We start from the raw sequence: 21,845 nt of genomic DNA on the forward strand, positions 1-21,845 counted from the left end.
GGGGCAACTATACTAGCTACCGATAATGGGACCACTATACAACCTATACTGGGGCAACTATACTAGCTACCTACCTATACTGGGCAACTATACTACCTATACTGGGGAACCTATACTGGGCCAACTACATTAGCTACCTATACTAGGGCAACTATACTACCTATACGAGGGGCAACTATGCTAGCTACCTATACTAGGGCAATTATACTGGGGGCAACTATACTACCTACCTATACTTGGGCAAATATGCTACCTATACTGGGGGCAACTCAACTATATTAGCTACCTATACTGGGGGCAACTATTCCTGGATACCTACCTACCTATACGGAGGGTTAAAATTTTCTGGTGCTGTGCGATCATTCCAAATCGACTTCCGGCAGCGACTAAAACGATCAAATCTAATGTAAGTCAAAAAGAATCTTTTTTTTTATCAAGAAAAACGCTTTTAAATAAAAATCTGATCAAACATGTTGGAAAAATCTTTATATTCGATCTAATGGAGCAATCAAACTAAATTATCTAATCAATAAAATGAAAAAATTGTACCATGTATGGGCACCCTTAGACAGCAACACATAAACAGTTATTTTGAAATACCTAGACATTTTCAAACTGACCTTAAAAAAAAACCTAATCCTGTAGCCAATATTGTAAATACGGTAAATAAAGGGAATAGTGTCTTTGTCACTGTGTGAGATTGCCAGTGAGAAGATGCCCGTATGGCCTGTCATTTAAGTTAATAGCATCGCTGGTGGTGGAAGTGGTGTTGATCTGTCACTAGCCATAGTGCTAGCGGATGTCAGTCGTTTATGAAGGTGCAACAAACTGATCTGCTGCTAGCAATGCTATTAGCTGCAATGACAGAGTATTTACTGGGCTGATCACAAGTGATTCCATGTTAGCAGCAGAGTATGCCCGTATGACAGTAAGACAAAATAAAAATATGAGCTCTCCACTCGATATAAATAATGGCCCACGCTACAAGCACAATACAACACCATTGTGAGATAATCTATTCTCCTTTGTGCTTTGGCATTAGGCTTCCTGAAATGCTGACATGGAAAATAACAGCTTAATAAACGAATTTATCATAATGTGCAAAAGAAAAACAACAAAATCATTGAAATAAGCTTTCAAACCCAGCAGCTTTTAAAAGTATTAATTTCTACTTGAGATAATTGGGTAGGACACCTAGGTGGACAGGCAATATTTTTATGGGATTGCCTTGTCAGCAGCTCAAATTGTCTCTGGAGTTGGGAACAATCGCTTAGCACGGAATGACAGTGAATCTTGTAAATAGTTCTTTGATGACAGGACATGCCATAAATTCCTAAACTGAACTCCTCTCCCAAGGTCATTCATAAAAGTAGGCAGGTATAAAATGGCCTTCACCGGGACCTGAAGAGAGTGGTCGGCTTCATAAAAATGCCCACTGACTGTGCTGTATGTCATAAAATCAACTTTATAGACTGACAAAATGAATGACAATGAAACCTTGATGGTGCCGCCCGCAATATACGGGAGTCTAAGAAATGTCATTTTTGTATTTCTTTAATGGCAGCGTCTAAGTGCAGCACTGAAACCCTGCAGAATTGTGGATTCAGAGCAGAACATTCTGAAATAAGAGAAAGATTGAATGAATGTTACAGTGCCTTAAAATGAATAGGACTTTACTGACATGGTAAATGAAAGCAGTGTCATGTGTAGGTGTATCTAATTTGTAATTTGAAGAAGACACAGAAAATGCTCATATGTGACTGCAATAAGGATTGACTCTATCACACACATAACAAGAAAAAGGAAGAAAAAAATAATAATAAAAAAATAAATTATATATATATATATATATATATATATATATATATATATATATATATATATATATATTTGGTTTATACACACACACACACACACAGATATATGTATAGTATATTAGTATTTTCTGTTGATTTTCTGTCTATTTCTGTAGGTCTATACCTATACTCCATGCCTGTATTGGCTCAATTCTATATTTTATGCCCGGCATTTCTCTTGGATAGTGGACAAACACACACACACAAGGTTGCATGCACAAAAACATATACATTTTACTTTGACTGCTAGAGATTTGTTTCCAGGCTAAAGCCAGGTACACACATCCAATTTTGATTGGCCAATAACTTACCAATTTTACCACTTTCATGAAGTATGAGAGCTTATCTACACAATCTGTTCATAGTTTTCACGATCTGTTGGCCCTCATACTACATGGAATTGGTAAAATTGGCCAATTAAAATTAGATGTGTGTAATAGGCTTAATATAGATCATGACCAGAAATTCAGATCCTTACAAATGTATCACCTCCTACTCAAACAGATCACGTTTATGTACTGGTGTAAGGGCTCTGCCTCTGACACAGGAGACCAGGGTTTAAATCTCAGCTCTGCCTGTTCAGTAATCCAGCACCTATTCAGTAGGAGACCTTGGGCAAGACTCCCTAACTCTGCTACTGCCTATAGAGCATGTCCTAGTGGCTGCAGCTCTGGCGCTTTGAGTCCGCCAGGAGAAAAGCGCAATATAAATGTTATTTGTCTTTTGTCTTCTGTCTGAGTTCTGCTACAGATGAGCAACCCAACTGTTGTGGACGGTGCTGCTTTCTAACTGAGTGATTATATAACAAGTCTATTTAACTCCTGTGTAGAGAAGGAACATCCTCTTCTATATTTACTAGATATGAGATCAAAACTAGATTAAGATGTTGACCTGCCTAGTTACTGACTTAAACATTCAAAGGAAATGAATGTGGAATTATCTCTCCATATACTGTACCACACACAGTTTGGGGATGCTACACCTGCACACAGAACCACATGATTCACATGGCATCTGTAATCCCTCTGTGATTTTGTGGAGGGTTGTGTGTCCATCATTGTGGGTCAGCTCATCAACCATTCCCCATTTGTGGCTGATCACTTGAAGGGATGGTTGGCCACTTCTGGACTTATCAGCCATCTCTTTTAAGATCTCATTGATTGCCATGTGGCACAATGGTTCCGAATGCAGTGTAATCAGGTAACATGCATCAGGGCCCTAAGATGTGTTAATACAATTGAGTAATCAAAAATATAGCACAAAAGTGTTGATTGAACTTTTGCTGCCCGAACCAAAAATTATTTTGTCCCTAAGGTTTTACAACGGACAAAAGGACATGATCTGTGTATGGAGGAAAAAAGTTTTTGCCATCTATTTAAAAAAGGGGTCCTTCACAGTGAGAGTGGTTAAAATCTGGAGCATCTTACCTCAGGAAGTACCGTAGCTATAGCAAACTATATCTGCATTTAAAGAGGGCTTGGATGCTTTCTTTGCGTTGAAGGGCATCCACAGCTAGGTATTTCCCATGAGAGTTGATCTAGGGATTTATCTGACTGCTATCTGAGGCAGTACATATTATTTGGGTGACGGGAAGTTCGGTGCAGGGCAAGCCGAGTGACTGCTCTCCCTGCTGCCGCTAAACTCCCCGACTGCGTTAAATAGTACTTTTCCCCTTCCAAGTTGTCACAACTCGGACGGAGATGTAAGTCGGAGTCTGGCAGCCGCCGGAGCCCCGAATTACCATTGCGCGGGGCACGCAGCATAGCATGACAGCGCCCAGCTTCAGCGCTCAGCACCGCCCGCCAAAATAACCTGCTTCGATCTGAAGGCCATTTTTAGTCTAATTGGTACACGCCTTGTAAGGTTTTTCGCCTTCCACTGGAGGTCTGGAGGTGTGTGGGTTCAGGATTTTTTTTGTTTTGTTTTTTTCGTGGAACCTGATGGACGGATGTCTTTTTCAACCAAACTAACTATGTAACTATGTAACTATGTAACTATGTAAAATGTCAATTCACTGAATCTATTCCATAAAAGCCAGTGAAATGGGAAGAAGGATTTGAAGAGAGTTTGATGGTTAAATTCACATAAACATTAATGATGCTTGATACTTTTATATTGCTTTGTGATGGCCACATTGATGTCGATCTCTATGTGACCAGCAACATACTGCAAAATGATCCAGGCTTGTACCATTATATATAAAAATAAGTTGAAAACGAGCACAGGTTCATGTTAATACTATGTGATCGCCTCCTGCCACATGCAGATGTGTTTCTGTACTGTGTGTGCTCTCATCACATCACATTTTGGGGCTTTGCTGAAAAAGAGCGGCGTGAAATGGATCTGACAGCTTGCTGTTGTTTTAGTATTTATAAAGCAAGCTGGATGTTTGAACAGCACGGCTGCTATAGTAATGTTACACAGGAGCTAGAGATGGAACACAGCTTTAATGTAAAATGAAATGGATTATCTATAGCTAATGCACTGCATAAATAGTCTATGACAAAAATGGTATAAATGCTACCATTTCCTGCTCAGAGCACTCAAGGACGGTACAGTGTGTTTTAGATGGCTTGTAGGGGGTAGAGCGCTTACAAAATGCAATGATACGGTGTTGAATTGCTTCATTTTCTCCTGCAATGGAAGAACACATAAGAGTCTGCAAGATTGAAAACCTGCAGAGCTCTGACTGCAGCAGTTCACTTAACTCCCTTCAGAGGCATTTATTTGTCATTTTAACTTTAATCCGAAGCAGGAGTGACCCGGAACAGTGGAGAGGTAATTTTGTCTAGCACATCTTGATATGTCCCATGCCAGTTCTCCCGGCTGGATGTCACTGCACTGGCTGCTGCCATTGTAGCTAAATAAAACCTGCCTCGTTACATTATATCTCACTGTGCAAACACATTTCACTCTGCACCTGTCACTTTAAAATACCTGTGATTTCTGGTTCACACTGCAGCTGATAATTCTATCGTTTAACAGGTTCTGGGGCAAAAATTATCGAGACAATGATCATTATGTATCCATGCGTACATAAATAATGTATACTCCACTTTCTCTGTAAGGATGCTCTTTGCTGTGTAAGAGCACTGGGTGAAACGGGGGCTAAGTTTGTAAATGTGCCTCAAATCCCAGCTCGATCACTATCTACATGGAGTTTGCATACTGTATCTTTTTTGCATGGGTTCCACAGTCCAAAAAACTTACAAATAGGTTACATAGCTAGTTTGGATAAAAAAACAAAAAAACATCCGTATATCAAGTTCAAGGCTTGGACTAATGAACCTTAAAAGTGAAAAAAATTATTTCCTGACCCTGATGGCAAGCAGATAAAATCCTTATATCAAAACCGCTGGGAATTACTTAGTAATTATAGCCATGGATGTCTTTCAGCGCAAGGAAAGCAGGCAAGCCCTTCTTTAACTCAGATATAGTTGGGACGTGAGAGATCACAATAGAAGTCTGGAAGGAAAGACTACGTAAAAAGGGACAAAGAGATGTTGGACATGTTCAACTCCTTATACTTATCAGGAATCTAGCATGTGTACAATGGACTCTGATCCCCCTCAATGTGTCGGCAAGAGATCTGGACTACCTCATCATCTCATCTGAGCCCAGTCTGAACCCATTGTTCTCCCTCCTTACCCCTACCACATTGTACGCTGCAGGTCATCCCCATGCCGTCTCCAAAGTAAAAGAATGCATCGCTATCCTACAGCCTAGCAATGCTTTTGCACAGTCCCAATCCCTGTGGGCATCATAAGTTAAATGTGGGAACCTAGCCTAGTCCCGATACCTGTGGACAACATAAGTTGCATGTGTGTACCTGGCTTTAACGTTCTGTTCACACAATGTCCTTTCACCACTCGCAGTGATTGTTTTGCACAATTGGGTGTCAGTGTACTGTGTGTACAAGTGTCTTCCTTTCCAGTAATCCATCGAGTTTATATATTCTCTGCTGACCGCCTGCGGTATGCCTTATGCTTATCTAATCCCCTTCCTTTTTTCAAAAAACACAGTATTCTGTTCAGCAGGGAGACAGCAGCATGTCTGTACCATATTCATTCACAAACTGTCACTACAAAATGCTAAGGAAAGATCACTTCAGGCGATAGAATTCCTGTGTTTAGAGTGTATCCATGCTCAAAGATATTTGAGATAATGTCCCGGCACCAGAAGCAGCCTAACCTTGAGTCACAATGTTATTTACTACCTTAGTGGATGTTACAAGATGAAGCAGTAGTGGAGAGACCTCATCAAAATTTTTGTAAGTGCATTTTAACATGTATGAAAGTCTACCTATGGGGTACTCACCTCCGGAGGCGTAGGGGGAGACCTCTGGATCCTCCAGAGGCTTCCTCTGTCCTCCTCCACCAGCCTGTTACATCACTGCACTGGGACCCTCCCCCAAAACACTTGTTGACAGCTTGCACATGCTCATTAGTACAGACCTGCTCAGGCTCCAGTGGAAAAAGCCAAGCCTTGGTGGGTCCTTGCTACTGTGCGTATGCGGTGCAGCCGTGCTTCGGGGCTCTCATCGCTGGATCGGCCTGGCTGAGGAGGACGGGGGAAGCCACTGTAGTATCCAGAGGCTTCTCCCTCCTGAGGTAAGTATCCACAAAAGGCTGTAGCAAACCTCACAGGCTTGCTTTAACTGCATAGTTTAATGTTATTCCACACGGAACACACTCTTTGTCATTTGGTCCAGCTAATGTTATTTACCTACCAGGATGGATAGTACTACTCTCTATATGCCAGTCCTCTTATTCTCTCGTTGAGATTATATTGTGTTTAGATAAGTGTTTTGAGCACTTACGCATTACTGCTCTCTGGCTCAAGCACATCTGTAGAACTGTGCAGGTACTTTGTCACATCCATTGAAATCCTGCTCTAGGCAAACTACTTCTGGCAGAGATGATTGCAGGGAAGTGCGCCTTCTGAAAGAGACACACAGGGGAATCAGCTGAAGGATCAGCCACCCTGCTCGCAATAGCAGCCACTGAGTTACACATTGTAACAAATAGAAACTTGGGGTCAGCAAGTCAAATCTGGACAGAATTAAGCAAAAATGATGATATTCTTTTTGCATCAATTTTTGGGAAAATAATGTTGAATTCGACTTTCAAGTGTAAATGCTATCCAAAATAATTTTGTAAGAAATTGGTCATTTTTTTTTTTTGCATTTTCTGTGCTAAAATAAACAATTTTTGTGCTTTTTTGCAAATGTTTGAGTTGTGATGATTTTACCTTCCAGCGGAGTGTCCCGCGGCGTCTCCGGCGGCGAGACTTCCACCCTGGCGTCTTCTGAAGGCATTCCCGGCATCCCTCTGGTGGTGCATCAAACGTCTCGCAGTTCCTCCTGTCGGGCGTGCGCGGGGTAGAGCGGCTTTTACAAGCTGAGGAGGCGTGTCTGACAGGAGGGGCTGTCATCCTGGGGGCTGGATCTGCTCTGCCTCCTGGGTATATTAGGCCAAGTGAGTCAGTTGCTCACTGGCCTTGATACTAATCAGTTCACTGGTTCTTGGTCTAGTCAGTGAGTTTTAAGAGCTACATTAATATATTGTGTAGACGCACATTTTATATGTACTCTAGTTAGTCAGTCTTGCTTTTTGTACTTATATTATATATTATCGTAATATTTTGAAGTAACATCTTCTTGTATATTTATCTGTGTACCGACCTCTTGCCTGCCTCCTGACCTCGGTCTTGTCCTTTTGTACCACTGCCATCTGATACACGTGTTCGACTCGGCCTGTCCCTGACTTCGTTATTGCCTGATCCTTACAATACGACTGACATCTGACTTATGTGTATGACCCTGCCTGTTTATTGCCTTGCTACTCTGTACCTCGATACCTCTGACTTTGTGTACGACTTCGGCCTGATCCTGACTACGCTTTACGTACTACTGTTTGTGTATACACTTATACATTACCTCATCAAGTATCAGCGTGATATCAGTTTACTTTCACTTACGTTTCACTTTAACTTTAGTAAACATGAAGTAAAAAAATAAAAATGTATTTTTGTTGTGCAGGCATTATGTAATTTCACAAATCATGATATACATAGATAAAAGACCACTGAGAAGTGAGCAATACATAATAAAAATACTTCAAAACACAATCTGAGTTTATTACGCCATAAGTGGAGGTTTGCTTCAATTTTATGTGAAATTGTTCCTGCAAGTAACTGGAGAGACAAACAAACTATTACCCGAACCATCCCAAGTCACCAGAGATGCTAAGTGTACCACTGTGTGACTTCTAATTGGCATGAACTTGCGATGCTGAACCCTGTTATCAGGCACATTGCTGCCACAACAAATCCCATATTCCCTTTTCATTGCCTTCAAAGGGAGGGCACATTTAGGTAAATTTGCTTTTAGGAAATAGCAAATCATGAGAGGGATTCAAGTGTATGATACTTCAGAGACACTGAATTGTAGAAAGCTAATTCAGCCAAAACAAGGCAATTACGATTTATTGTTCATCTCACACTGATTGCTGTTTACTTCCAAAAACTGTTATGTTCAGCAAAGTAAAATAACATTTTGCCTTTATAGGCCAAAGTAGTGTAACCGCAAGAAACAAACTTTTATTCGGAGAATGGATAAAACTTAACTGCTTCAGCCCCAGAACGTAAGCGATTTAGCTTCATGCAGGAATTAGATAGTTGTTGTGTAATCTTAATGAGTAAGCCTATGTCTGTACACGACTTTGCTGTCCTAAGGGATGGACTTGGGGAAAGAACAATCTGCCAGACTGGATTTTCCCAGTTGATTGCTGTTGTATCCCCTTGCAGCAAGAGATTAGCAGCCTCTCTCTCCCCTCTTCAGACCATAAAGATAAACAGGCATGCTTGGCCAACTTCAGCTGCCTGTTCCTATGCTGGTCTGGCATAATGTGTTATGAATCACACTGTGGGCTAACGACAACCATTTGAAGTTTGTTCCAGCCTTTAAACTCTGCTCCCCTGCTAAGGACTGGAGCATTTTCCCAAGCTTTGCAGATATGACAGGTTCTGCAACAACTGCCTGGTCCTTTTGTTTACTTTTAAATCTTCTTAGCCAATTTAGTTATTGTTTTTCGGTTCAGAAAATGTTTTGTTAACTTAAATGACAGACTGCAATTTTTTTTTACAAATGGACAAAACTAAAAAAACAATTTTTCTTAGAACACTGGTTCAGGATCATGCTTTTTAATGCATATTGTGTGGAATATATCATAAACTGCAATGCAAAAGCTTTTTTCTTATTCCATGTTTTACTGTTGCCTTTCCTGGGAGGTCCAGTAGATGAATTTCAGGTTTGGAAACCCAGGTACCGGTAAGAAAAGGAGACAAATAGAGCACTGGGAGTGCCCACAGTGTAGTATTTCTAGGAAATGTGTAGAAAAAAGTAATACTTGCAATTGTGGGTTGCTATAGGCAACCAAAATTTCAGGCATGTGGAAAAAGACCGTTCCCACACGGTTATGATGATTTAATTGGGTCATTGTGGGTTACGCTCCAGAAACCACTGGGTGTAGATGCTGAAGTAACCACTAGGACCTGGGAGGAGACAAAGCAAGATAGGAAGAGGTGCCCAATTGTGATACAATATGTAGTGAGCAAGAAGTTTTAAATCAGGATGATACCATTTATTAGCTAACTAAAAATGAATAAAAATAAGCAAGCTTTCGGCCTTGCAGCCTTCGTCGGGCTTACATCCTGTTAGTTTGCAAGCTGGTGGTACAGACAGCTTATATACATGCAACATCAAAAGGGAAAACAGATATTTCTTTCAAGCATAAATACATGTCAATAAGATGCCTTAATTCAAACAGACCATCTGAATGGGGTTAGAGGTTATTGCTAATAACCTCTAACCCCATTCAGATGGTCTGTTTGAATTAAGGCATCTTAATGACATGTATTTATGCTTGAAAGAAATATCTGTTTTCCCTTTTGATGTTGCATGTATATAAGCTGTCTGTACCACCAGCCTGCAAATTAACAGGATATAAGCCCGACGAAGGCTGCAAGGCCGAAAGCTTGCTTATTTTTATTCATTTTTAGTTAGCCACTAAATGGTATCATCCTGATTTAAAACTTCTTGCTTTTACTGATGGCTAACATGGTACAATACCCTACTGCTACTAATATGTAGTGAGTGACGGTAAGAAATAGGAACAGTCTTACCTCATAATAAGAGGTTAAGATATGTATTATTAGACACCAATAAAAAGGCAATGCGTTTCACGGAACCTGCCTGCTTCCCCAGGTCTATACAAGCCATGTCTGAGCTATGTATTTCTGTTTCGGAGCGTCTCTTATCATGAGGTAACACTGTTGCTATTACTTGCCTCCGCTCACTACATATTGTATCACAATTGGGGTGCCTCCTCCCATCTTGCATTTATAACTAACTGACTGTGTTTGCAATTGTATGATCCTTTTCTAATGACAGATACAGCTTGGCTGGACTGAACAGCAGCCTATGAGCTGTATAAAATCTCCTCCCCCTATCCTCATCACCACTCACAGGAAGTTGTCAGGAAGGGCAAGGGAGGAAGCAACAGCTAATTTCTTCCAGGAGCATAGAGTAATCCCTTCCCACCCACTCCCTGTGCTGAGGGAGAGAAGGTAGGTAAGACCAAGTCATAAAGAAACTCCTACCCTGCTGACAGTTCTATACTTTGTCATGTTAGTGCAGTCAGTATCTTTCGCAAGAGCACAGCAAATTCCGCAGTTATCATATTACCTGCAATGGGGCACTGGAGCCACAGGGCTATTCACTTTGCTTTTCATTTTTCTGTGTTCCACCACCCTCTGACTTTACATCTCTGTACCCATGTTCTGTATGCATTGTACATAACATTAGTCCACTCAATGCACTGTATGCTAAATTAATGCATTTCAGACCAAGCATGGTTCCCAATCATAAGTGCAAACTACTGTCTGGTGTGAAAAACCTTGGCTGGTAATTGTTCTCCAGCTTTTCCCCAGCACAGTAATCAAACATCTAGACTGGAACCACCAATACTTTGGCTCAGTGAAGGAGACGGAATTACATTACAAACCTGTATTAAAAAGACAGAACATCACTGCAGGTGAACAATGCTAAGATTGATGTACTAAAACTACTTGGCTTTAGGAAATCCCTACTTCCAAAGAAAACGTAGCAATGGTAAATTTGTAGCAAAAAACGAAACAAAAAACAGCACCCCGAAGAGAGGGAAGCAAATGGAGGATGATATCCAACAAAAGATTAAAACACAAAACAAAAAGAAATTAACATTCCAAAGGGAATTCAATCCAAATGTTTTTCTCATGTCACATGTGAAGTACAAAAACCTACCTGTCCAAATGCCTTCACTATCATTTACCATTAACACCACAAGACTCTGTGAAAAGTGAAGCCACTCATATCACCCGCATGTACCTACTGAACATACCACGGAGCACAGGAAAGGTTCTTGGCTTCATGATTCAGGGCAGCACAAACTGTTCTTCAATTCTAATTCAAAGGGAGTGGGAAGTACAGTGTGATAGGCAAGTAGTGATGTCAGGTAGTGAAAGAGGGTAATGATTGGCAGGGAGTAGTAATAAATAGTCATGGCAGGTAGGGGTAACAAGGTAGTGATAAAAGGTTGAAATAGACAGTCAGTGATATGTTGGTAGTAATAATCAGGTAATAATAAAAAGGTATTGATGTAATGTAGTGGTAGGATGGGGCAACAGACTCACCTACATCTTGTGAGGAGCAGTGCAGGGAAGGAGAGGTACCCAGAGGCTTCATTTCCTCACTTCTATAGCGTCAGCAAATCTAGAAGTCAAATACAAATATATGTCTATCTGGAAGGGCACCTAAGAGCAAGTTTCTATGCAGGTGGTATAGACCCACTGACAGATTAGCTAAGGGCTACTTCACATTGGAGACATAACCGCGATTGCATTTGCGTCTGTGATTGTGATTTGGCTGGGCAAGATCTCACGTTTTCCGTGATTAGCGCTTGTGATTCCGTTTAATAGAACGAGAATCACAACGCCATCGTCCCCAAAGCACTGCAAGCAACGCATTTGCGATTGATCGCAATCTCAAATGCTGCAGTGAGAATGTATCCATAGGGATACATTAGCAGCAGCACTTTGCTGATCGCCGGCGATCACCAAAGTGCTGAAAAAGCGCCCAATGTAAACCAGCCCTAAATGTTTAATAATATGGAGCCAGACGATAGCAAATACACTTAACCTCCCTGGCGGTAAGCCCGTGCTGAGCACGGGCTATGCCGCGCAGGGGGATTTCTCAGGCCCTGCTGGGCCGATTTGTTCACTTTTTGTTTTGCAACACGCAGCTAGCACTTTGCTAGCTGCGTGTGCAGTCTGATCGCCGCCGCTCCGCACCGATTAGGTGCCTCTGCTCGCCGCGCCGCCCCCCCCCCCCCAGACCCCGTGCGCTGCCTGGCCAATCAGTGCCAGGCAGCGCTAAGGGGTAGGCCGGGACTCCCAATGACGTCACGACGTCGGTGACGTCATGCCGCCCGTCGCCATGGCGACGGGGGAAGCCCTCCAGGAGATCCCGTTCTTTGAACGGGATCTCCTGATCTCCGATCGCCGGAGGCGATCGGAGGGGCTGGGGGGATGCCGCTGAGCTGCGGCTATCATGTAGCGAGACTTTGACTCGCTACATGAAAAGAAAAAAAAAAAAAATTAAAAAAAGAGTTTGCTGCCCCCTGGCGGATGTTTTGCAAACCGCCAGGAGGGTTAAATCTGGAATACACATAAGCATACAAGTTTTGCATTCTGTTGCTAAAGCCGTTTTATACATTTTTTTGTATAGGGCTCTCCTGTTGAACCCAAAAACATACTTACTGGGACTGATTCCTTTAACCTCCCTAGCGGTATGGACAGAAATGTCCGTTCAAAAAAACATGCTGTGAACAGTATAAACACGCATACACATCAATACTCTCCTGCACTGTATACTAGACCCTTGCTTGACACATTTTGGCAAGTTACAGGGAAAAAAAAGTTTTAAAAATAAATTTTATCACTGTTTGCACAGAAATCCTGGGGAAATTGAACGCTGGGAAGGTTAAAGGACAACGAAGTGACATGTGACATGATGAGATAGACATGGGTATGTACAGTGCCAAGCACACAAATTACTAGGCGGTGTTCCTTTTTTTCTTTCTCTGAGTTAAACATCAGCAATGCAAGTGACAGTTTCTGTCTTGGTCGGGAATGGGCGACTGGGTCAGACAATAGCATAACCTTCACTGATAAGTAATTACAGCCATAAAATACTTTCCTGACAGTAAATGGCTTCTGAGAGCAGAAAGAGATAAAAAGGGTCAATAATTCATAGATTTGAGCTCTGGCATACTTCAGTGAAAGTGTCATTGAGGAGAGACAATGAAACAGTAAAAACATAAAAACTATATTTAAATATAAAATAATACTTGGACATCTAAAAAAAAGTCATTTTTAGGAGAAGGAGGATAGATACAGTACAATTGTTTTTCTCATCAGTTTATTGTCACCTTGCATGTCCTTTAACTCAGGAAAACAAAAGCAAAAGTTGTTGTATAACTTAGTGGCTGCAATGGTACTATGGCCTTTTTGGTGTTCAAAGGAAACAACCCTCTCTCATGCATAGCTTACCAGTAATCTCACAAGGCAGAAGAAATAACTGTTAGCTATCTAGAAGGTATGTGGTTGTTTTTTTAAAGCAGACCTGAACTGGTAACTTCCTCTCTGCTGTAAAAGATAAGCAACAGCATGATAAGCTTTAAATAAAAACATTTATTTGTGACAGGTTACGGAACTCCTGCAATACATTTGCAGCGTGTCTACTTCCTGCTTTCATGGATGAAGACAAGGGGTTAACATCCTGTGTTTACATATTAGCTGTGTCTGCTGAGTACTGCCGAATCTCTTTGCTGACACCGCTGAGAGATCAAATTACACTTGTGATTACTTACAGATGAGGGGGAATTAGACAGGTGCTTTTCTCAAAAATAAAAATAAAAATATACAGGGTACATTTCTCTCAGTTTACCTTGTGTCCTGTGCACAGTGCAGGTCCACTTTAAACATCAAGAGTCTGAACTTACATTACTTTGTCAAGAGAATATAAATGCATATCAAACTACATATTCCTGCTGAGAAGCATATGAAGTTATAATGCAGCATAATGATAGACATCTTGAGAGTGCTTGTCATATGATCTTGTAATGCATGTGTGACAATCTATAGGGGAACAAGTTCTCTGTTATCATTACTTGTGTAAAAAGAAAAAGCTCTACATACTGTGTGTTTTAGAGTCTATAGATGACAGTTCAAAGAAACGGAAATTATAAAGGTTAGTGAAATAGCAGCTGTGCAACTTTATTTACTTGTACACAGATGTAGTGAGAATTTTTTGCAATCCATCCAATTTTTCCTGGATTTATCATATAGTGTTCTCACGGCAGGCACATACATACGGCTACAATTTCACACAACCCATATTTAATTAACCTGTTGGCAATCTTGATTATGGACCAGCGAAAGAGAGATGAAATTCGCCAACTTTTGTCAATCAATACAAAAAAAAGAAAAAATTCAAACAATCCAGGCTGGGTTAGCTAGATCACTTACAGTGTAACCCCAGGCAAAATGAGAAGTTTAGCTTTACAGAGAAAACTAATACCTGATGGTTCCTGCTTTTCTTATTCTTTTTCCATTCCAGATCCCCCCTCCCACTTCCAGTCACTGGCACAATGAGAAAGGGAAGAGGGATGTGCAACTGTCAAGCAAAGCCACTCCCCTTTACCTTCCAGCAGTGACAATCACCAGTAGCTACTGATCAAGGACCAGCTGGAGCCTTTTTTGGTGGTTGACTAGGTTGTTTTTGTTTTTTTCTCTACAGGTGACTTTTTCCCCACAATTGGCTTCAATTCACTAAGCTTTATCAAATGTTTGATAATTTACCTCATGAGTATAATCTAATTTTGAATTCACTAAGGTGTTATAGATTTATCATATGTTTTGTTGATAAAATGTTCAATAAATCTATATCGCCTTAGTGAATTCAAAATTAGATTTTACCCATGAGGTAAATTATCAAACGTTTGATAAAGTGTTTGATAAAGCTTAGTGAATTGAGGCCAATACCAGGAACTTAAGTTGAAGCTTTACACTTTTTTCAAGTGTTGTTAATCCCTAGAGAGCCCTAAGAAATCAGACTTTATGATGACTAAACAGTAGACACAGTCAGAAGAGTCTCTTATTCTGGGAATGTTTTGGGAAGAATAGGGGGACAGATCTACCTGCCTTTATAGGAAAGCACATTCAGTGCTGTGCCACTGCCACCTGTAGAAAATGGACTGAAGTCAAGGTTAGTAAACTGAAGACTGTTTATAACTGGTGTAAATCTTTGTCTAATTGATTAACACTTGGCAAGGAGTTTTATTGATTTTTCAGTGGTATTAAAAGGATGAAGAAGCTAACACTGAAAATAAATACATTGTAAAGGAGAACTGCTCTACATATCTGTGATGTGAAAGCCTCAAAGCTGTTCATTAGCACTCCATGGGGTATATGCGCTAAACTGCTTCAAGCAGAATGGCGTGCATAAAGTCTTAGTGCATGATTAGTAAAGCAGAATACCTGGAATGTATCTACTCATCATGCTGCACCTATACAGTAAATCAAAATATGTTTTTTCATTTAGTAATCATTCTAACATCTTGCCCAAGGACTCCTTACTGAATCGGTACTGCCTTACTGAATAGGAAGAGATGAGATTCAAACCCTGATCTCCTATGTCAGAGGCGGTGCGCTTAAGCAGTACACTATCTAGCCACTAGCATCAAACAAGTTACAGCCATAAAAAGAAAAATGCAACAATGGTCACCAGAGAGTAATTCTCTGTAAAGGAGCACTAACCAGTTAGGGTGTGCATTATTTTGCTCAAGGCATGAATGTACCGGTACATGGCCACACTCCTTAAATCCCCCCTCCTTCTGCAAGATTGTCTCACCAGAGAGGACAAATCAAAATACTCTTATTGCTGATGCAAATAAAACCAGAACTACTGCAAAACAAAGTCATCGAGAACTGGAATAGTAGAAACAGTGGCAAAGGACAGATGGGAGAACCAATAGAAACTACAGGAGCAGCAACAGAGGAAAGAACAGGAAGTGCAGCAATAGTAACGTCCCAGACAGTGAGAAGACTTGGGGCCCCACCTGTACTGCTCACCCCCATTTGGAAACCTATAGCCCGCTCCAGGAAATGTAGCCCCAAAGTCACATGGCGTGGGCATGAGACAGCCTGCACATGGTGCCCCTGCCAACACGTAATGACATTATTATGTCAAACAGATGTCTCTTCGTAGAATAGAAGAGAGTGTAATTGGTTTCTGCCCTCACTGTTTCTGGTACTGCACTTCCTGTGCCTCTAAATTTGCTGACAGGCTTTCCCTGCCGACCATTTAACAGCCAGGTACTACATGGTAATGAGCATCCCCTTCTCATGTGTTAATCAGCAACAGTAAAGTAATAAGTAAGAATAAATAAGAATAAGGTTCAACATTGGAATGCACAGATTAGACCAATTGTCAGCAGTCTGATACTCAGCCAAGTCCATGGTGCTTGAGGGCCTTACACACACTCACCATTTCTGTTGTCTGCAGAGATTGGGTGCTGTAGAGAAGCGTCACTAGAGCAGAGCATGACAGAGTGGCACGGAGTGAGTGAGGTGAGCAGGAGTACAACAGGGTCGGCCTGCGCTCGAATGAAATGGTCCGTCAGTCCTGATGTCTAGCCAAGGCATCAGGGACCATCAGAGGCTACAGTGCAATTACTAGAGTCTCCTCAGGGGCAGCCGACTCAGCTTGGAACCAGCTAGTGTGTGTATAAGGCTTACTGTCCAGATGTGAGTTTACAGCAATAATTAGTTAAATACCTAAATCCACATGTGCACTTCCCACTCGGTCACTTGTGTTTTATATACACACAGAAGCATAATTGCTGTCCTCAGTAGATTGTTTTGTGAATGAACATACTGCAAGGACATGCAGCGATATTTAGGTGGCTACTAACTATCCAATTTCTAGTGAAAAATAGTTTGAATGATCAGAAATTCTGATCGAATTGGTTGCAAATAATCTCAGTTGAGGGGCACAATCAATAACGAACGATTATAAAAACAGTCGTTAGATTGGATTTTCGTCTAACCAAAATTTGGATTTTCTGGTCAATTGTGATAGATAGAAAGCAAAGATTGGTTTGTTGATGGTGTAGTGAACAATCTCACTTCCGATCAGATCGCTCAAATGATTTTTCGCTAGAAATTGGATGGTTAGTGGCCATCTTTAGCACTTATTCCATAAGGATGAGTTTATTTTTGCTGTAAAGCCAAGTGTTCACATTTTATCCTACTGTGGGTTGCAGTTATGTTTCTTTCTGGGTTATTTTAGCAGTTGTACCTTGAAAAGCACAAATCCTTGTGGAAGCACAACACCTTGCACGAAATTCATAAGCTTGTAATAGGAAGAAATACTTTTATCTGATGAATGCTGATTTCAAGGTATGGAATTGTACCCCGTGTAACAATGAAACAATCTGTCACCTACTGAAAGCCTCCAATCCTTTCCAGAGGTACAGACTAACCAGCAAGCTCATGGTGAACCAGAACGCATCGGAGTGTGTGAGGGGCTACAATGGTCCTAAAAGCCCCCTTACTAAAATGCTATGGAAAACAAAAGTTTGCTTTCTTAAAACGGAAAGAATTTGCGATGATTCAAATTGGAGTGAGCTCCGAGATGTCTCCCAGTGCATCAATGCTGAATATATGCAAATTAACCATTGTTGCCCTTAGAAGCTAAACACACCTCCTGAATGCAATGATGTGTCACCTTGTTAATTTGTACAGAGCCATAATAATCCAACATGCATACAGACTGTTTCAGATTGTTTGATCATTAGTGCATGGCATGGATTAATTTGGCTCTATGGAGTAGGGCTTGTAACACCAAGAGGTACAGACTAACCAGCAAGGTCATGGTGAACGAGAACTCATTGGAGTGTGTAAGAGGCTACAATGGTCCTAAAAGCCCCCTTACTAAATTGCTATGGAAAACAAAAGTTTGCTTTCTTAAAACAGAAAGTATTTGCAATAATTTAGGTTGGAGTGAGCTCCGAGATGTCTCCCAAGTGCATCACTGCATATATTCAGCAGTGATGCACTGGGAGACATCTCGGAGCTCACTCCAACCTGAATTATCACAAATTCTTTCTGTTTTAAGAAAGCAAACGTTTGTTTTCCAATCCTTTCCAGAGCCACCGACTATGATTCCATTCTCCAACTCTTAAAAGTTGTCTACACAAGGGAAAAATGTAAGTACTCAGGCAATAGCAGTTATTATGTAAGCTGCCAGTTAGCATAAAAAGCACTCAACTTGCCACAGGGCAGAGGCGGCCTTTGGGGGTGGCAAGTGGGGCGATCGCCCCAGGCCCCGCACATGAAGAGGGCCCCTCATGTCATGATCGCCATACCATGCTCATTTTGGTGGTGGTGAAGGAAAGGTCTACAGAAGTCTAGCTGTTTGTGTTCTGAGCAGTGTGTCATTTACAAATACTCAGATTTTCCTATTTTATTTTACACACCTTATATTTTGAACCGCCCCCCTCCTCCTTTTTTTGCTTAGGTTTTCGTCTTCAGCATGCTTTACTGTACTATATTATTATATTTCTGCACTGACATGAAGCTTGCCAAATGTCAGATTAAGGTAATGTGCAAGAGCCTCAGCCTGAGGGCCCCAGGGGCATTTAGGTCAGTCAAGCATGGACTGGAGCTAGAGGGGGCTAAGGCTGGAGCTTCTAGACTGGCTGGGGATTGGTGCTAGGTTTCATGGGGAGCTAGGGATAGGTAGAGGCTGGCTGTGGCGCTAGGGACAGGTACAGTTTGATTACATTACGTATTGTTATTGTTCCTGTATTGGTTGGCTTAGGGGCCTTTAACAAGTTTTTAAACAATAATAAGGAATACTGCTTTAGAAATGGACAAGCCCGTGATTGTGGTGGTATGGTACATGGCCTTCACTTATGCCTCTAGGCAGGGACGGATCTAGACCAAGTTGTGCCTGGGGCAAGGTCAGGTTTTGGCGCCTAAACTGCCATTCCCCATCCAAATTTTGCCGCCTTTTTAAGAATTCAACAAACTGCGCCTGGGGCAAGAGACCCGCTTGCCCCCCCCCCCCCTAGATCTGTCCTTGCCTCTAGGCCCCGCATATGACACTCGCCCCAGGCCCCGCGTACTCTAAGGCCGGCTTTGCCACAGGGAGTACTACCTAGATTATGTTCTGCAGGCATCATTCGTGATCCCTGAACACCTTGCTTTATAAAACCTATTAATATGACACCACGCTTCACCTTCATACTCAGCACATGCTAAGAGGGTGTCACAAGATTCTATTTCTATTCATACCTAGGCTGCCTTCAGAGCAGACTATTTAACATTCTCAACAAAAGATGAATATTATGTTTTACATCACACTTGTCTAAAGCCCTGGCACATTTTCTGCTATGTTCTACAAAGAATACCAAACAAATCACCTTTCCTGTCTCCCAGAAGACTTTCAATCTAAACTTGCCACCGCCATGGCAACAACTTATTTTAAGAACAACAATCACAAAAAAAGATTACGATTAGAATGCACACCTACAGTGTAAATGTATATTTCTGCCGGAGTAAAATGCACCATATATTACTTTCTTTCTACGGTTGCTGATGCTTACAGTAGGCAGTGAAAATCTGACAGATCTGTCAGTTTTTGGACTAATCTCCTCATGGGAGATTCTCAGTTATTTCATAATTTAAAAAAATGCCTTACTAAATTGCAGTTGCTCAATCCAACTGGCAAAATAGTGTGCAAACAAGTAGGAAAGCTGCTTGATAAAGTATAGACCCCTTCCAGGGAGTGATTTTTGTAAAGAATAAAGGTAATACTAAGAATCTACCACATGGAGATGGTCTAATCCAATATCTGTCAGATCTGTCATTTTTTAACTACCTACTGTGAGTGAGAGCAACATAGAAGGACAGTTGTTTGTAGAGCAGACCCGAAGAGGCTTGGCTATTTCCACCGGAGCCCGAGCGGAGCCCGCTACTGCGCATGTGCACAGCGGCAATTGTAAATATTATCGCTGAACTGTGTGTGGGAGAGCCAGGGCTGGATACAGATGGCTGAGCAGGACGAGGGAAGCCTCCTTAGGATCCAGAGGCTTCCCTCTCCCGAGGCAAGTACCCCACAGGGGCACTTTTATATTACAGGTTTACTTTAACCACTTAAAGACCGCAGTGTTAAACCCCCTAAAGACCAGGCTATTTTTCTGTAAATAGGCCACTGCAGCTTTAAGGCCTCACTGCAGGGACGCACAACTCAGCACACAAGTGATTCCCCCCCTTTTCTCCCCACCAACAGAGCTCTCTGTTGGTTACATAGTTACATATATAGTTACATAGTTATTTGGGTTGAAAAAAGACATACGCCCATCGAGTTCAACCAGTATAAAGTACAACTCCAGCCTGCTCCCTCACATATCCCTGTTGATCCAGAGGAAGGCGAAAAAACCCTTACAAGGCATGGTCCAATTAGCCCCAAAAGGGAAAAAAATCCTTCCCGACTCCAGATGGCCATTAGATAAATACCCTGGATCAACATACAGTGGGTTGCAAAAGTATTCGGCCCGCTTGAAGTTTTCCACATTTTGTCACATTACTGCCACAAACATGGATCAATTTTATTGGAATTCCACGTGAAAGACCAATACAAAGTGGTGTACACGTGAGAAGTGGAATGAAAATCGTACATGATTCCAAACATTTTTTACAAACCAATAACTGCAAAGTGGGGTGTGCGTAATTATTCAGCCCCCTTTGGTCTAAGTGCAGTCAGTTGCCCATAGACATTGCCTGATGAGTGCTAATGACTAAAAAGAGTGGACCTGTGTGTAATCTAAAGTCAGTACAAATACAGCTGCTCTGTGACAGCCTCAGAGGTTGTCTAAGAGAATATTGGGAGCAACAACACCATGAAGTCCAAAGAACACACCAGACAGGTTAGGGATAAAGTTATTGAGACATTTAAAGCAGGCTTAGGCTACAAAAAAGATTTCCAAAGCCTTGAACATCCCACGGAGCACTGTTCAAGTGATCATTCAGAAATGGAAGGAGTATGGCACAACTGTACACCTACCAAGACAAGGCCATCCACCTAAACTCACAGGCCGAACAAGGAGAGCGCTGATCAGAAATGCAGTCAAGAGGCCCATGGTGACTCTGGATGAGCTGCAGAGATCTACAGCTCAGGTGGGGGAATTTCTCCATAGGACAACTATTAGTCGTGCACTGCACAAAGTTGGATTTTATGGAAGAGTGGCAAGAAGAAAGCAATTGTGAACAGAAAAGATTTAGGGAAAAGGTGGTGTGTGCGCTCCTCTCCTCAAGACACTAGCAGATAAAATACAAGATACATACACTTCAATAAAGAATATAAACCACTTGTTCCTTCACGCTGGCTGGATGGATCGCTATATGAATGGGTGAGTATTCGCACCCTAACAAGTGTGTGAATTAGAGATATAGCGCTCTATACATCAGCCAGATACAGATCATAATACAACTCAAACTCTCCTAATGCATCAAGACAGTCCACTTTAGAGTCCATCAATAACAGTCTCCATCCCAATAGTACATATCACGCTCACCAAAAACGATGGCTGACTGGTTATGATCAGCATAAACAGCATGTAATAGATGACAACTGATGATCCTCTCAGCACTTTTCCATGTGCACCTCAGGGAAAAAACACTGACATAGCGTAATACTGTTTGCATTAGACGGAACAAACATATCCCTCCACCAACACTGCTAGTCACCAGTGTTTAGTTAGCAGGCACCACACACCCAGTGTGTACAGCTAGTAAAGTTATAGGCTCACTAGATGTAATGGC

At 41.6% G+C, this 21,845-nt stretch overlaps 1 protein-coding gene and 1 long non-coding RNA gene across 4 annotated transcripts in view; one reads left to right on the forward strand and one right to left on the reverse strand.

Moving 5' to 3' along the window:
* HS3ST5 (heparan sulfate-glucosamine 3-sulfotransferase 5) overlaps positions 1-21,845 on the reverse strand; it is a 382,330-nt gene that overhangs the window by 117,868 nt on the left and 242,617 nt on the right. The window contains exon 3 of one of the 3 annotated variants that reach the window (XM_068279460.1): positions 11,589-11,667. The exons of the other annotated variants lie outside the window; for them this stretch is intronic. The gene's annotated coding sequence lies outside the window, so the exon portion shown is untranslated. The remainder of the gene's footprint in view (positions 1-11,588; positions 11,668-21,845) is intronic. 3 annotated transcript variants of the gene reach the window in all.
* The window catches only part of LOC137570740 (uncharacterized), a 94,664-nt gene continuing 83,221 nt past the window's right edge, over positions 10,403-21,845 (forward strand). The window contains exon 1 of the long non-coding RNA XR_011031157.1: positions 10,403-10,484. This is a non-coding gene — a long non-coding RNA (uncharacterized lncRNA). The remainder of the gene's footprint in view (positions 10,485-21,845) is intronic.

Source organism: Hyperolius riggenbachi, chromosome 4 (genome assembly GCF_040937935.1).
Source record: "Hyperolius riggenbachi isolate aHypRig1 chromosome 4, aHypRig1.pri, whole genome shotgun sequence".
NCBI lineage: Eukaryota > Metazoa > Chordata > Amphibia > Anura > Hyperoliidae > Hyperolius > Hyperolius riggenbachi.